Here is a 16,386-nt window from a genome sequence, read left to right as displayed (position 1 = left end):
TCTACAGGTGACCTCAAGAGTCAGCATTCCTCCTATTAGGTTACATTCTTATATGCTTTTGGGTGCATAGGTTTTAGAATGGGGAATCACGCAGGTGAAAATGAAACTAAGCTGGAGGCTGACCTGAGACACAGAACATTCAGGATGGCTTTCTGCTCAGACAGCAAGCTCGGGGGGGGGGGGGGGGGGGGGAGAAGAGAGAGATTGAGCTGTAAGCATCACTGCTTGAAGACTGACTGATTCTTCACCAGTGTGACAAAAAAATGACTCCACAGATCCATTTTCACCAACACTGGTCTCTAAAAAACCAATTACAGCAGGAAGATTTTTACATCCTCAAAGAATGGAGTGTATGGGAAGAAGAAAGCAGGTGGTGGGGAGAATACCTTCTTGTTCTCCATCACAGCGGATACGTTTACTTAATTCATTTCTAAGAAGCCTCTCCATGATTGCTTTTTACAGGCTAATCCAGTATTTACAGGAGAAAAAAAAAACCTGTCTGTGGCACTGCTAAAGATGGCATATTTGAAATGTATACGATGCTGCTAGCATTAGCCTTAGGGCACTTCAGAGACTGTTAGGAAGCAAGATGTCTGTTATATTAAGAGGACTGAGCTAACAGAGAAGGGCTCATATTAACTCTTCCAAACAAGCCTTCAGAACTGAGAAGCACAAGCATTCTGATTTAAAACTGACACATTGTTCTAAAGGGATAGGTGGCAGTCAGAGTACTTATCAGGAAAGGCAGCATCAAGTTTCTACAATGTCCACTACATTTATTAACATGAAGTCAGAGAAACCTTCATTTAGAAAGTATCAAAGCAACCCTAACATTATCACATCAATGACAGAGCTCTTAATTTTTTAAAGATAACTTAGTTGTTTTGAGTTGAACATTTATTTTATTAAGAGAAGAAAACAGACCACCATGAACAGAAATGGGAGAGTCATGAAAAGTTACCAAAACAGAAGTGTCAGCAAGTATTTGATATGAATGTGATGAGATGAGGCACTAGCAAACTCTGAAAAAGGGGCCATGTTGACCTACACATGGTCGTCTTCCCCATAATATCTGATCGCCTGATGAAAACTAAAGATGTTTAAAGAGAGAAATAGATATGCAGAGCTAAGAAGGTGACCACAGATCATTAGCTAACCACGCCATCCAGATGTGTGCTTATGTAAGAAAAGAGTCAGTAGTTCTAGTTTGAACCAGACCTTGTGCAAGTATGTGTTGTACTAACATTCTCCATGGGCCACTGAATTGCAAACCTAATCTGCTATTGGATTCCTGAACTTGAGCTGTCAAGTACGATGAGAAATTCCATGTTGATTTTGTGATGTGATCAAAGGATCACTTGAAGATAAATATGAGACCACCAAATTCAGTCCAATTTGAGTCATACATAACATGAGCTTCACCATATCAACTGGAGTTCAGGGGAATATTTGCACACACAAACTACTACTACTACTACTACTACTACCACCACCACCAAAAAAAAAAAAATCATCAAGACAGGCATTTGTCAGAGCGGTGTAGGAAAGTGCATAATGCTGGCCACACTATAATGGCTCTAATTCACCCAAAAATGAAGTTTAAGGGCTGAATAACAGAGAGATTTTCATGTAATATCAAGCAATTACAGATACTTCCAGAGAGCAGTTTTGTCAGTGATAACTTTTCAAAACTTGGTATAAATTAATAGATGTGCATCAACCATATAAACTTCATGCCTCATTTGCAGGGTTGATGTATTAAATCACATTTAATGAACCAAAGCAATAATGTCAATGTAAATCTTGTTTTAAATGAAGAAGTTTTTAAACTTGTTCTTCCAGGGAAAAAATTACATCAGAGAAGAGAATAGACTAGAACAGAAATTATATTATTGATCTAATAGTTACCAGGGGGAATCTAAAGCTGAATTATATTTGACTTAGAATTCTAGTAAAAAAACAAACAAAAACTAGAAAAAAAATATTTGTGAACCAGCCAAAAGCTACGGACAACAGAAGCATACACAGAATTCTAAAAAAAGTCAGTTCCCTGGCATCACACTGGATCATAACCTCACCCTAGTGGACAAACAATTAATATTGACAGTGACTAGTGGTTAACATTTTTTCATCACAATCTAGTTTTCCCCACTAAAGACTTAATAGTATTAGTGTCTAATACAGTTCTTGCTGAAAAAAAAAATGTGTCAAGCATTTCTTACTCCTGTAAAGCCTCCAAGTGACATTAGATTGTTTCTCGTCACCACTATATTATTCAAGATCTATCATTACACTGCCTGTTCTGACAGCAAAAAATCCCCACAACCCCACCACAAAAATATTAAAAAAAAAAAAAAGGCACTTAGAACACTGCTGCAGTTTTCCCCTTTGTACTATTTTTTTCCCTTTCCCCTGCTAAAATCAATCAACTTATTTTTTTGGACAACAGGAACCAAGACAAGATGTTGAAAAGACTCCTGACGTCTTTTTCTATCATGATAAGCCATACCCTTTGCAAGCTTTCTTCAAATCATTTAAAAGGCGGCTACTGTAGAACTCTGACAAGCACTTGGGGTCAGAATTAATGGCATGCTTCAAGACAAGTTGTTTTTTTCTTGTTATATAATATAAAAATAGCCAGTAGATTTAGAACTCTGAGTTTCACCCATCTCTACTTTGATAGCGTAAAGCTGTAGGAGGTTCAGGAATGGACTAACAAATTATATGTAATGACTCTACAGCTTCCTATATTCTTCACTCAATCAGTGCAAGAACAGGTTATAAAAATACTCGCTAAAGCTAATTTTATAATTCCTGATCTACAGATCTTTGGTATCAACAATGTCATGAAGTTTCTTGAAACAAATAAAACAACCACAAATTAATTCTTTGTTGTAGGAATGACTCCACTACTACTCAGAGAGAAAAGCTAGAACGGTGGTTCTTAAACTTTTGTACTGGTGACCCCTTTCACATAGCAAGCCCCTGAGTGCGACCCCCCCACACTTATAAATTAAAAACACTTTAAAATATATTTAACACCTTTATAAATGCTGGAGGCAAAGCGGAGTTTGGGGTGGAGGCTGACAGCTCGAGACCCGCCATGTAATATCTTTGCAACCCCCCTGAGGGTCCCGAACCCCAGTTTGAGAATGCCTGAGCTAGAAGAATACAGTTAGGAACCTGCTCTTCTGTAGAAAATGCACTAACCACTAATAAAGTCATCTTAATTATCAAGAAAAAAATATAACCTTTGCTTCTAAATTTCTTGTTGCACCTAAGAGAAAAACTACAGATTGTTTACACCCCAATCCTTCAAATATTTACACCTATGCTCAACTTTAGGCAAAGTGAAAAATCCCACTGAACTAAGCAATGGAGTTCAGTGAGACTATTCACTTACATAAGTATCTGAAAGATCAGGGCCAGACTTATCACTCTTCAACACTTAATCTTTAAGACTGCCTTTTTTGGCAAAAAGAGAAATGACAATAGAAACTGAAAGAGATCAGGATCAGACTAAGCGTTGCACAGGTGTATTGACAATGCAAGTGGTGTCATTTCAAAAATGACTTGCTTACCTCCAACAATTTTTGGTACTATGAAATCCCCAAAGATATTTTATAATATAAAATGTTCTGTAAGATAATTTCACCAGATATCAGCTCTTCCCTACTTAGGTCAACATGGGTGTGAGCAAGATAGTATTATATGCAAAAAGAAAAGGAGTACTTGTGGCACCTTTCTTTTTGTGAATACAGACTAACACGGCTGCTACTCTGAACCCTGTCATAGTATTATATGGGCAATTATAAACTAGAAAGACAAACTTAATCACTGGACAAAATTCTAATCTCACTTGAACCATTGTAAATCCAACATAATACAATTACAATCATTGGAATTACTCAAATCATACCCATATAAAAAAAGAACAGAATCAGGCCTTTTGTGTTAGGATTCAGAAGGTAAATGGAGAGCTTAAAAATATTACATAAGCTTTTCTGCCACAGAAAGATATCTTTAATTTACTAAATCAAGTTAACCATTAAGCTATGATAAAGTAGTAAAACTTTGTCAGACAGCACTAAAAAATTAGCTTTAAGTTTTTATTTTCAGAAAAAACTATACATAGCTGTCATCACAGCACCGATAATGGGTTTTTTCTTTGTTTGTTTTTTGGTTTAATTGCCTCTAGAAGATCTTGTTACTCACTGAACATAAAAATAAACATTTTTCTTTAACTTTTACCCCAAATCACCCAAAGAGCAGTCAGCTTCTGGTTCAAAACAATATGAATTAAAGAACGTGTGAGACACTTGTTTCATGCTGGATGTCAAAGTGACAAATCTCACCTCAGAATGTTATATTTTCTTAGCCTATGAAAAACAATAGTTTATGCCAAAGTTCTTCACACGTGGTTAGTCATACAAAATAAACTTAAAAACATGTCAGGAGTTTGTTAATTATTTGAAAAGGTGACTTTTTAGATGTTTTGTACTATGAACACTGAATTTTGAAATTAACAGGTTTAAATTCAAAGACAGATAAATTAATGTACACAACACTACCTTACAATTCTGATATGCTGGTGCTAACTCATCAATGATTTTATACATACAGCTTGTGGATAGAGTCAGGTAATTTCCCTAGAGTGAATTTTTGTATTTTACTCAAATTTGTATTATTTAACAATAAAAGCTGTCACATCAGCCATGAACTCGTTAACAACTCCATAGCACCCAATAACGGACAAATGTTTTTCCTCACATATGCAGTCAACTGTGCCCTGCTCCTGTTCACTTACCAATGCTGCATTACAGTGCCATTACCACACCCTCTGTGCCAAGAAAAAAGAGCAAAAAAGAAGCCTCCTTTTGTCCTTGACAAGTGTCAAGAAGCACTTGCACTAAACAACCTGTTAAAGGCATCACCTGTCCCCCTCAATGCTCTCAATTATCATGTTTTCCCCAAAAATAGCAGTTTTTAATAATCTTTAAGCAAATGAAACTGTCCTTCCTTCCACTTTGACAAAAAAGAAACAAGGAATTAACTGCTAATTTTTTTTAAAATGCTGTAGGAGCATCACTTTACTGACAGTGAAGCCTACAGCATTGTGGAAAGGAAGTAAACCTGGCCTTATAATCACTGTAGATGGGGGGGGGGGGAGGAGGAGAAAAATAATAATACATTTGTGCTCTAAATCCCTATTGGAGTTTCCTCTCCTGCTCTAACTCCATGAGAAAGAGCCAAGCTGTGCAAGCACTAATTCTGGTAATGTTCTCATTAGCTTGGAGGGAGGAAGGGAGAGAAAGCCCTAGATTTTTTTGCTTACCAATATCCAATTGCACGGTTTACAGCCGACTAAAAAAAAAAAAAAAAAAAAGTGCATGGGGCGGATACGGCACTGTGTGTAGGATCAGAGAGACTCAGCTTCCCTTCCCCAGAACCTTTGGTCCATGCCATTGTGAAACCTGACCTGCCACTGACAACAGCACTGGCGATGCAATAGCACCGAACATTTGCCAAGTTTTTTTAGCCGTCTGCTCCCACTTGCTTCACACCGCGAGAACTAGTGCACAGGGAGCCTTCATTTCTGCCCTGCGTGTGGGAATTCCCCCTCCCCCTGCTTTGGCTTTGAAGGAAGAGAAGTGACAGCAGAATGGAGAGCAGAGGACTTTCCCAGGGATGAAAATGGAGCTGCAGGCTCTGGTGCATTACACCGTGGCCCAGTGGGGTCCACACAGGTAGGGCTGGCTGGTTCCCACAAACACACCCGCCCTGTAGATCACACGAGTCTTCCAGATGGGGATGCCAGCCCCAGCTCTGCTCCCCTCTTCGCTGGCAGGAGGCTGGGCGAGCCGGCATCCCGGCAGCAGGGTTGGGGGGGGGGGGGGCGTTGATGGTGGAAGGTGGGGGTGGGGTAGGGTGTCTTTCTGCTCTCCGGGGAGGGAAAGAGGCCACTCCCAGGGCCCATGAAGCCGGAGGCTTTCGAAGGAGGGGATTACATAGAAACGGGGGAGAAGCACGAAAATTAGGCCCCTTCTGCCCCATAACCCCCCCCCCCCCGTCACTCACCTACCGCTACAGCAGCGCCTGCTCCTTTGTCTGGCTTCCCCTCGGCACCTCCGTCTCCCGCCGGGTGCCCGCAGCGCCGGGGAGGATGGAGATGAGAGCAGTGCGGGAGGCTGCTGAGCCCGGGCGAGCACAGGGAGCGGGCGGGGGCCGCGCCCACTCCCCTCCCCGGCTCTCGGGCGGCGGCGGCGGCGGCGGGCGCTGGGTGCCCGCGGCAGGGAGCTGGCGGCGCGAGCCGCGCCCGGCTGGAGAGATTTCCCGTCGCCCTGCCTGGGAGGCGAAGATGGCGACCTCGGTGGTGCTGCTGCTGCTGCGGGAAGGGAAGGGAAGGGTCCCCCCCCAGGCCGGCCCGCTCCGCTCCCGGCTGCTGCACCCGCTGCCGGCTCGGCGAGGAGGGGAGGGGAGGGGACAAAGGAGGCCGGGCTGCCGCTGCCCGCCCGCCCCGTGCGCAGCCCCGCTCCTCCTCCGCACTTTCAAACAGCCGCCAGAGCCGCCCGGGTGCGCCCGGGAGAGCGCAGGCAGCCGGCTGGGGGCGCCCCCTGGCGCCCGATCTGCAGCGCCCGGGGCTCGGCGGGGAGAGCTCCCCGGGCGCCCGCGGCCGGCCACCGTGTGTACAGCGAGGTCGCGGGAGCCCAGAAAGCGGAGCAGCCTTAGGCCCTGGAGTCCGTTCTCCAGGCCTGGGTCCGCGGGGGGATGACTGCACAGCCTCAGGCACCCTGCCACCCGCAGCCAGCCTCTCTGGCAGCCTTGGCACAGCCCTGAAGGGATCAGTAACGGGGGGGCAGGCCCCCGCCTCAGGCATTAGCAGGCTTGGAATCCTGTTCTGATCCTATTGACTTCAATGGGACAACTCCGGAGAGTTGGGGTACCAGGCCTGGGAACTCGGGAAAGCTTCTCTCTGTCACCAACAGAAGTTGGTCCAGTAAAAGATAAAAGCTTATGCTCTAATAAATGTGTCAGTCTCTAAGGTGCCACAAGTCCTCCTTTTCTTTTTGCGAATACAGACTAACACGGCTGCTACTCTGAAACCAGTAAAAGATAGTACCTCATGTACCCCGTCTCTCCACTAGCCTCCGGCCAACACAGTTTACAACTACGCTGCAATCCTCTCTTCATGTTCATCCTGTACAGTATATTCCATTGAATTTCCACTTGCATGAAAAACAACAGGACACTCCTGTGGTTTCCTGATGTCCATCCACTCTTCTTTCTGTAAAAAGGTTTTCATAAAAAAATATTTAACAGGGCACCTGCCAATCAAGGAAATAGCTCAGAGTGCATCTTAGAGTATGTGAAATGCTGTAGTATTTACTTTCTGCCACAGCCGTGTGGGGATCTCCTGTTCCCTTCTCCTGTGAGAGGAAAATTTGACATGGGGGGGTTGTTGTAGAATACTAGAGCTCCCATGAAACATAGTCAAAAAAGGACTTAATCGTCTTCCTGCATTTGTCAGTCCTGTTTCCCTCCTTTACAAGACCTTGATTCTGAGAGGTACTGAACACCCTCAACTCCCATTAAAGTCAATAGGAACTGTGGGCACTCAGCGCCTCAGAATCTCACAGGGTCAGGGCTGCAACAAAATTCCCTGGATTCTTAAATTAGGTCCACAGTTTGAAAGCCTTTAACTCCTCACTGCATCATAGGATTGGGCCCTTGCAACGGCAAGAGCAGCCTGATTTTACAAGCGGCTGAGTGCCTCCTGTACATCCTTAGTTCCCATGGATTCAAAGGGAGGTGAGCTGCTTAGCACTGTGCATAGGGCACTCCCCTCCTTGTAGATTTGGCTCTATCTGAACAAGGAGAAAAGGCTGAGCTTTCATTATACTGATCTAAAAACTACAAGTATGGAGTAGAACATGATACCTGTCACAAGGGTGGTGACAGCCATTCAGTGGAAGCTGCCCATTAATTTCCAGCTCTCCACGTTAAGAAAAGCAGTAATCCTTCTTGTACCAGATCACATATACCCAACGTTATAGATCATATATAGTTGACTTTATGAACAAAAATGGACAATGTCACAATACAAGAGAATTTTCAATAAACTGCACTTGAACAGTATCATCCAGCTAAATGGAGGGAGTCTTTTATACAGTGGAAAGTTTCTTTATCTATACCACCTAGAACAGAAGGTTATAAAGCAGTCTAGGTAAGGGAGCATACAAAAGATGATATCTAAACATTAAAAAAAAATGGTCTTTATTGGAATGCACATGAATAATTCTGAATTTTATACACAGGAGTAATACAGGTTTAAAGTTCTTAATATCCTAAATCACTCTGAAAAGAAACTGTTAATGCAACACAATAGTCTATCCTAATAGTGCTTTCCACTGATTTTGCTTGTCTTTTTGCCTGTTTTTCCTCTCTCTTGCTGTTGAACATCTTTCTGAGTGCTTTCTATTTACACTGTATTTGTATCAAATAAAAATATTAAAAATGTGTTGAATCCAGAACTGAGTCCAGTCCAGTGGCCAAACCACAAGATCATCTTATTTCTCAGATTTTAAAATGAGATTTTAGAATTTCACCCCTGAAGATCTGTCTGAAGGAAGAACAAAGTAATACTGAAGAAAATATAGCAATAGAATAACTGTATGAACACCAGTTCATGCTGGAGATTAAACGGTTAAATAGAGATGTTGGGGCTTGGTAGATTTGCACAGAAAGCTTTCTGAAGTGTCACCATCCTGTGCTGTCAAGTCCATAAGCCAAGACTGGGGACCTTCATATCATGATTTATAATTTCTATATGCAAGATATACATGACATCCATCTGAGACAGTTAGTACAGTTCCTACAGGCTACATTTTCCATTTGGCCTACTTCCAGACCACAGGAGTCCCAAGCCAAATCTTGGCTGTGATTATGCACAGGATGCAAATTTGTGGTATGTCTACACTACAGAGACTATACCAGCATAGCTATGTTGGCATAGTTTCACAGTATACTGACAAAATGTTTTTAATGTCAGTGTAGGAACACTGAATGGAGTTAGCTATGTCAATAGAAGCATTCTTCCATCAAACTAGCTGCATCTACACCAGGTGTTATAAAAGCATAGCTATGGTAGTCAAGGGAGTGGGTTTTTTTTCAGACCAGACCTTGATGACTCCAGTAAAGACCTGTCCACATTACAGTTATAACTGTATTTTTAACCAGTTTGTGGCACTTTCTTTCCACCCTGTTAGAACAAATATAGTTTGAGTTGTGTCCACACCAACAGCTTCCTTCAAAACACAACAATTCATGAGTCAACTGTGTTCATGTATCCCTATCACCCCTGACTTACATGGCTTTTTGTTTGGTTTTTTTGGATCACTCTAAGAATTTTTGGGCAGCTATCCCATAGTGCTTCAGCAAAGGTTAGAGTATCACAAAAGAGTCCCAGACGTACAGGGGCACAGTTAGGGGGCCCATCTACACTGCAAAAGAGTGTGCCAAATGGTGTCATAAGACAATCATGTGCCAGTCTGTGCTCCTGGCAAGGACAGTACATATTTAACTGCCATGGTTACTAATAGAGCATTAATCATGTTTTATGTGAGAACAAACTGTATCTGGAGCCAGCCATGCTGCTAACTGGATACAAACTTGGTTAAAAGTTGCAGTGTAGACAGAACCTAATTGGATAAGTGTAATCTGGTCACCATTTGGGAGACACAGCAAATATACTCTGTTTTATTACTCAGCTAGTTCTTAATAGTGTTCAACCACCTTTCCTTTACTTCCTCTCCAACCATTTCTCTAATTCCCTCTTCATTAAAAATTGGACATTTTCCTACTAAGAATTCCTTCCCAGTGACAAATAGTCCTCAACCAAATGCTGATTATTTTCCACTCACTGGTTACTCTCTTTCCATTTTTATGTTAAGCAATAACCGCACCTTTCAAGAGTTTCATTCTTTTTCCATTCTGCTGCCTACAGGTCTAACTTGAACATCTGAAAAAAGCAACATTGAGCCCAATCCATGTTCACATGAGCCAGGCTTCTGTGATAAATAATATTCCTCCTTTCCTGTGTGCCAAGTGCTTATTGGCAGGCATGTCAAATAGGTCAATATTAGTGTTTTGGGTGCCGCCTCAAGAGTCCTCATCTTCACACACTGCAACACACAGGGAGAAAAAAACCTCCTTTTGCTGAGTTTGGTTATATAAGTATTGATTTTTAAAAGGGAAAAAATGTTTTTTAAATCTGTTTTTCCCTGATTTATTGATTAGGTTAGGTCTCAGGACTGTGGTGGAGTCCAGACACTGGAATCAACCATTCAAAAAAAGCCCAGAGTCTACAACGACCATTCCATTTCATTACTGATTAATAATATTGTGTTATTTAAAATAATGCAAAACTATATCCTAATTTAACCATATTGCAACTAGTTCTCCATCACACCGGCTGTACTGACTTTGTGTATTAACTTTCCATAGAAATTAGAGAACTGTGTGGACATACCTGGTCTATTCATCACTAAACCAGGTTCATTCCACGTGCAGTGATTGGTAGCAGCCAAGCAGTAGCAAGTTATAAAAAAAAAAAAGAAAGAAAAAGAAAAAGTTCATAGGGGACAGTGGGCCAGGAAAGATCAAAATGTCAAGAGAAAAAATATGAAGTATAGGATGCAACAGCAATAAACACACCATGGTAAAGATGATTTTCCATAACAGTACATTTTCATGAACTAGTGGTTCCTTAGAATCTCTGTTGTCACAAGGAGGAATAGATTTTAGTACCCATATGAAGTACCGTACTGCCCATAATATTTTGCTCGTGAAAGTATACCGACTTCCCCTTCTATCTTAGTGTCCAGTATGGATGTTTGGTTCAAGTAACTTTTAAAGATTGCTTAGTCTAATACCCTTCCAAACCACTATATTTCCACTTTACATTTCTCTAAGTGGGAACACTAACTATGACTGTGTGGTTTTAGGAATATGGTCTCTACCATGGGATCCTCTGAAGAATTTTTAGTGCCTAGGAGACAGAGCATCTTTTATTGTAAAGTAGCCAAGTTAACTTCTTCCTTCATTAAAATAACATGGCCTGGAAAAGAAGAGCATTTGGAAAGCCTCCATGCCCACCCATGAGATAAGATCCAGCAGTGGCTGGCTTCACAGAATTTCAGAGGAGGGTGCTGTGGATGGGGTAATGATAGGGGCATGGCCATTGGCTCTGTGAACAGAACAAATTCCAAATCTTACTTATATATGAATTATAGTAGCAGCCAGAGCTGTGTGTAGTAGTACCTAGTGCCCTACCTTCATGGAGAGGGGAGGATTCCATCCTCCTCCAACAATCACGTAGTTCCCCATGCGTAGCTCATTTACTTGGGCCTTGTGTGGAGGACATGAATTCCTCCTGCACAGCAGCGCAAGGATTCTGACTTTTTCAGTGGGCACCCAACTGGGACGTATGTTCTGCAGCTGGAAGTCTGGGTTTGGGAGGTCTGTGTGATCGCTTCCTCATACACAAAGGAGTGACATGTAATGACATGATCACTAGTATACAAGAGGTTAACTTATTTTTCCTTTCCTTTCCCCTTGGAAGAGGATAATGTCTAAGGTAAGGCAGGGCTCCGTAACCAGGCTCTGCGTTAGTCCCAGGCTGGGGTAGTTTGTATTAGCTATTCTTTTTTTGTTGTTTTTGTTTTTGTTTATGTTACTTTGTTTGGTTTGGTGTTTGTAGATTAGTCCTCATTGCCTCTTTCTTCAATATTTGTAAACTGAGCTTCATATTGAGGGATGCCACTCATTCTAGACCCCCGTACTTATGTTCTACACAAAAGGCTGGTGTCCCCTCACTTGTACTGTTGAAAGTTATTTACACCAGAAGCAACGAATCTGGAAACAGATTATAGAAAGAACTTATCGCACTAATGTGTGATTCCATTTCACATTAAGTCAAGCATTAATTTTATTTTGCATCTCTTGTTTTAGATCCTGGTCACATACTGTCTCTTACATTTGGGCCTTGGCAGATTGAAAAGCATGATTGCTGTGTTTTGTTTCTACTCAATCATCCCTCCAACTTGCAAAAGATTTTAAAACTGTTTCCAGTCTTATATTTGAAAACTAATATTAACTTAAAGAGACATATCCATATGGATGTAGCAGACTATAATAAAGCAAGACTATTCAAAATTAAATTGCAAGATATGGGTGTAATCTCAGGTTTGCAGTTATTAATCAATCAATCAAGATGAGGTCATTCGCTGTATATAAGGTCAGCAGCAATAGTCAATTAAATTAAAGCCCTCTTCTTAAATGTAGAAGCTTTTATTTCTTATTTTAATAAGGTGGGGGAGAGACAAATCTGGAATTAAGTAGCCTTGTTTTGCAACAATTGGGCTGCTTTATTTAAAAACAAAGCAAAAAACTGTTTCATCTTATATTTACCTTTAGAACACTGGTAATAAAAAGTATAGCACCAACATATCAACATTTTGATTGATTGTAGTTACACTGAAAAATAAATGATCTGATCGGAGTAATAAGCTGTCATTGAATCTGCTGACAGGTAGACTAGGACTGAATCAAAATGAAAGGATGAGGCATATGATGACATGTCTTTAATACAGATTCACTGAAGGTTTCCTTTGAACAAACAATAAGAGTTATTTTTCACTCCTATATGTTCACTAAGGCAAAGCAGTAGAGTGGGGGCATAACACTAAAATACACGATGGGATACATTTATTTCCACTGTAACTCTGTTAAGTCAGTAGCAACAGGGCCTAATATTAGGGTCCTGTTTTTGAAAATCTAGGCCTACAAGCCAACAGTGATATCCCTCTCCCTCCCTCCATCCCACCAGTGTTAGGTATTGATAAGATATTAGCCATGCCACAGTATACTTACCATTTAAATAGACAAGATGGAAAGAGTGGGAGAAAGGAAGTGGAATATCCTTTCCATGAAGAACATAGCTAATTGTTCTAACCTTTATTGTTCATCGACAGTAATATTCATAGGAATGGATGGCATTTATTGCTACATCCTATTAAAGGAAACAGCATTATTTTGTAGGCTGTGACCGCTAAATTACAGTACTTTCCTCAGTGAGGTCCCTATTCAACACTCCTTATTCACTCTGGCAAAAATTCACTGTCAACAGGAATTTTGCCCAAGTAAGGAATACCCAGTAAGACTCCCATTCATTTGTGATTATTCTTTCCTACATCCACCTAACAGTTCTCCACTTACACACATTCCGAAAGTTGACTTTGTTCTTTTTCTTTTATCCTTTTTTGCATTTGGGGTTTGCATGCTCTTCTCTTTCTTTTGAGTAGGGCTGCTGTATTAACTAACTAACCTGCAAACCAGGCTGACAGCTACAGTCTCGTTTTATCTGAGCTAGGTCAATTTAGCCGAGTTTTAACTAGGGGGCAACTCTGTAACTGGTAACTTGCATAAATCGCTACAGCTCTTGTTTCTTCAAGCCATTTTAACTCTTTCTTTTGTCCACAAGGGACATAAAAACCAAACCAACCAATCCTGTCTCTACTGGTGCCTTCAGGACTGCTCTATTGTTGGCTTGTGAAAAGTACAATAGTACATCTTATCCGGTGTCTCTTTCTCATAAGGAGAGGTCAATCAGCTGCAAGACATGTCCTTGGACCCAGAAAGGTGCCACTGTCAGATGCTGAACCCAGATTTCTAGGGTAAAGTTAACGGGAGCTTTGTCACTGACTTCAACGGGGCCAGGATTTCACCTATTATATTTGTTGATCCCGTGTCTACAAGCTGCCTCATTGAATGATTGGCCTATTTTCTTTACTTTCCATTAGAAAGGATTTTACATTAGATTTCATAATGTAAATTGCAATGTACTCTTTCCTCCTATCTGCACTGCTTAATATACCTCATTTAACTGGCTATTTAATTTCTGAAATTGCAAACAAAATCTAGTTTAGTTGATGGATAGAAGAGTATTGAAAGTCTGCTTGCAGCAATAGTCAGCTTTGGTACAAAGAGCCGTTCTTGTATGTTGCCTACTTCATTTATCAGACTGCTAGTTGCTTTAACACATTTGGTTACTCAGATATTGTTGGTATTTTTGATTCCCAGCCAAAACTGCTAGTCTAATTTTGAACATTTTTCAATCCCTAGCCACCCAAGATTGACACTGTTTGTTCTGAACAGAAAATTCATATACAGACTAGAAAAACTCACATGCTGGAGAACATTCACTGTATAATCCAATTGTTATGCTCTTTGAGCTTGCAGTTTGAGTTTCATATGATAATAAAACTATTGTGGAGGTCTTTTTCTTGTCCATAGGACTGGGTAGAAGAGGTGTGGCTTATATCAGGACAGGTAAAAACACCAGGGCTCTAACTGCTGCTAGAGTTGCACTGGTGCTAGAGAAATGGTGGGGGGATTTTAGAAAATCTGCAGTGTAGATAAGTCCAGAGTTTGCCCTGCATCAGTGATTGCCTCTAAAATAACACTCAATTGCCATCAAATCCATGACAAATGAGAACTTAAAATGCTTAACAGCTTTTAACCACCAGCCTTGTGTATCGGTCTTGGAGGAAATACTGTTCTCAATGGTCTGCTGCACTTTTAAATGTTAAACAAATGTTTGTCACAATTAACTTAATCAAAACAAAAAAAGCATAAAACTAGGACCTGATGCAGATACAAGTGAATGGCCCAAATGTAAATGCTTGCTAGCACCAAGAGGTTATTCTCTGGCTTTAAGGGGGACCAAGACCAAAACGTTTGTGGACAAATTTACAGTGAGCCCTCAACAGCCAGCAGATCCATTGGATGATTAGACTATTCCTACGCTAGATGATCACATCTAGATTTCAAACCACAGGGACATCAGCCATAATACAGACCTATTAGAATGTTTGCCTGTATTTGAAATAAATGACAACAGTGTCTATTCAGACTCCCAGTGTCAGAGTAGGGGATGGCACTTACATTTTAATTCCTTCCAAAATGAGGACAAATCTAAACATATAAAATGACAGAGTCAAACACACTAAAAGCAAAAGAACAAAAATGAAAGAGCTTCAGTAAAACTGTCCAAAGGAAAGCAAATGGAATACTGAGAAATGCCTTTATACAATTACAAAGCAACAATATTCCATTTTTATTTATTTGTGACAATGAGACCATAGCCTGGGAAATGGAACAACTCAATTTTGTTCTGGTCTACACTACAGAGTTAGGTCGAAGGAAACAGCCTTAAGTCGACTTATTAATGTACTGGGTCCTTTATGTCGACCTAAGTCACCTCTGATGTTGACTTCTGTAATCCACCTCAGTGAGAGGTCTAGCTCTCAGGTTTGATTTTCATGGGTCAACTGCGAGGTAGTGCAGATGCAGTGTTATGTAATTTGACTTAACTGGCCTCCAGGTCGTGTCCCACAATGCTCATTTGTGACCGCTCTGGAGAACATTTTCAACTCTGCTACACTGTAGCCAGGTACAAAGGAAACAGCCCCTCCCTGCTAAAGCCCTGGGAACTTTTGATTTCCCATTTCATGTTTGATCAGCATTGGGAGTGTGCCAGTTGAGCGCAGCTGATCATGGAGACTACATGCCCCAAACGCGCTCCAGCCTGGTCTGCACAGGAGGTGATGGATCCTATCTCTGTGTGGGCAAGAGTCTGTGCAGGCAAAGCTCTGATCCAGCAGAAGAAATGCTAACATTTATGCAAAGATCGCTCATGGAATGGGGGAGATGGGCTACACAAGGGACACAGCAGTGCCGTGTGAAAATAAAAGAACTTCGCCAAGCATACCGGAAGAACATCAAGCAAGAACAATGAAGGCAAGGGAGGCAAACAGTAGTTCTAGTGCTGAACCCCACACATGCCAGTTCTACAACAAGCTGCATGCAATTCTCGGGGGTGACCCAATCAGCACCCCCACAAGCAACATGGACACCTCACACGTGTGTGAGTATAAGGACAACAAGGAAGATGATATGGTGGATAAGGAAGAGGAGGAGGAGGAGCAGAATGGGAGACAGGTGAGCAGCTTCCCGTGGTGCTATGGGGAAGGGCCATTGTTCGACTAGCTACCTGTGCTCCTGACATGAGTCTGCCATAAACTTCATTAAAAGTGCGGTCACTCATGACCTGGGGGGGCCTACTCACCATGGCTGGAGCAGCAAAACAGCACAGTGAACAGTTACGGATTCTGATTATGTTATGGCTTGCACCTAGTTTAATAAGGGTGGGGTTTTTTTAAAAATGAAAACGGCCTTGCTATGGAAACATTTTATTCATGTACAATGGCTCCTTTATTTTTTCCCCAACCGACAGCTGGAAATGTGTCCTTTGGCATGTCATCAACA

General features: G+C 41.5%; 1 protein-coding gene and 1 long non-coding RNA gene across 3 annotated transcripts in view; one reads left to right on the top strand and one right to left on the bottom strand.

Annotated features, from left to right (window-relative positions):
- CDC42SE2 (CDC42 small effector 2) overlaps positions 1–6,213 on the bottom strand; it is a 116,333-nt gene extending 110,120 nt beyond the window's left edge. The window contains exon 1 of one of the 2 annotated variants that reach the window (XM_038401842.2): positions 6,083–6,213. The gene's annotated coding sequence lies outside the window, so the exon portion shown is untranslated. Of the gene's footprint in view, positions 1–6,078 lie in introns of both variants that reach the window. The other variant, XM_038401841.2, reaches the window with a different exon arrangement.
- Positions 5,431–16,386, top strand: part of LOC119855561 — a 40,281-nt gene continuing 29,325 nt past the window's right edge. Inside the window, exon 1 of the long non-coding RNA XR_006281344.1 lies at positions 5,431–5,747. This is a non-coding gene — a long non-coding RNA (uncharacterized LOC119855561). The remainder of the gene's footprint in view (positions 5,748–16,386) is intronic.

Source organism: Dermochelys coriacea, chromosome 5 (assembly GCF_009764565.3).
Source record: "Dermochelys coriacea isolate rDerCor1 chromosome 5, rDerCor1.pri.v4, whole genome shotgun sequence".
Taxonomy (NCBI): domain Eukaryota; kingdom Metazoa; phylum Chordata; order Testudines; family Dermochelyidae; genus Dermochelys; species Dermochelys coriacea.
The sequence above is the reverse complement of the archived record's forward strand: the minus strand, read 5'-3'. Positions and strand labels throughout refer to the sequence as shown.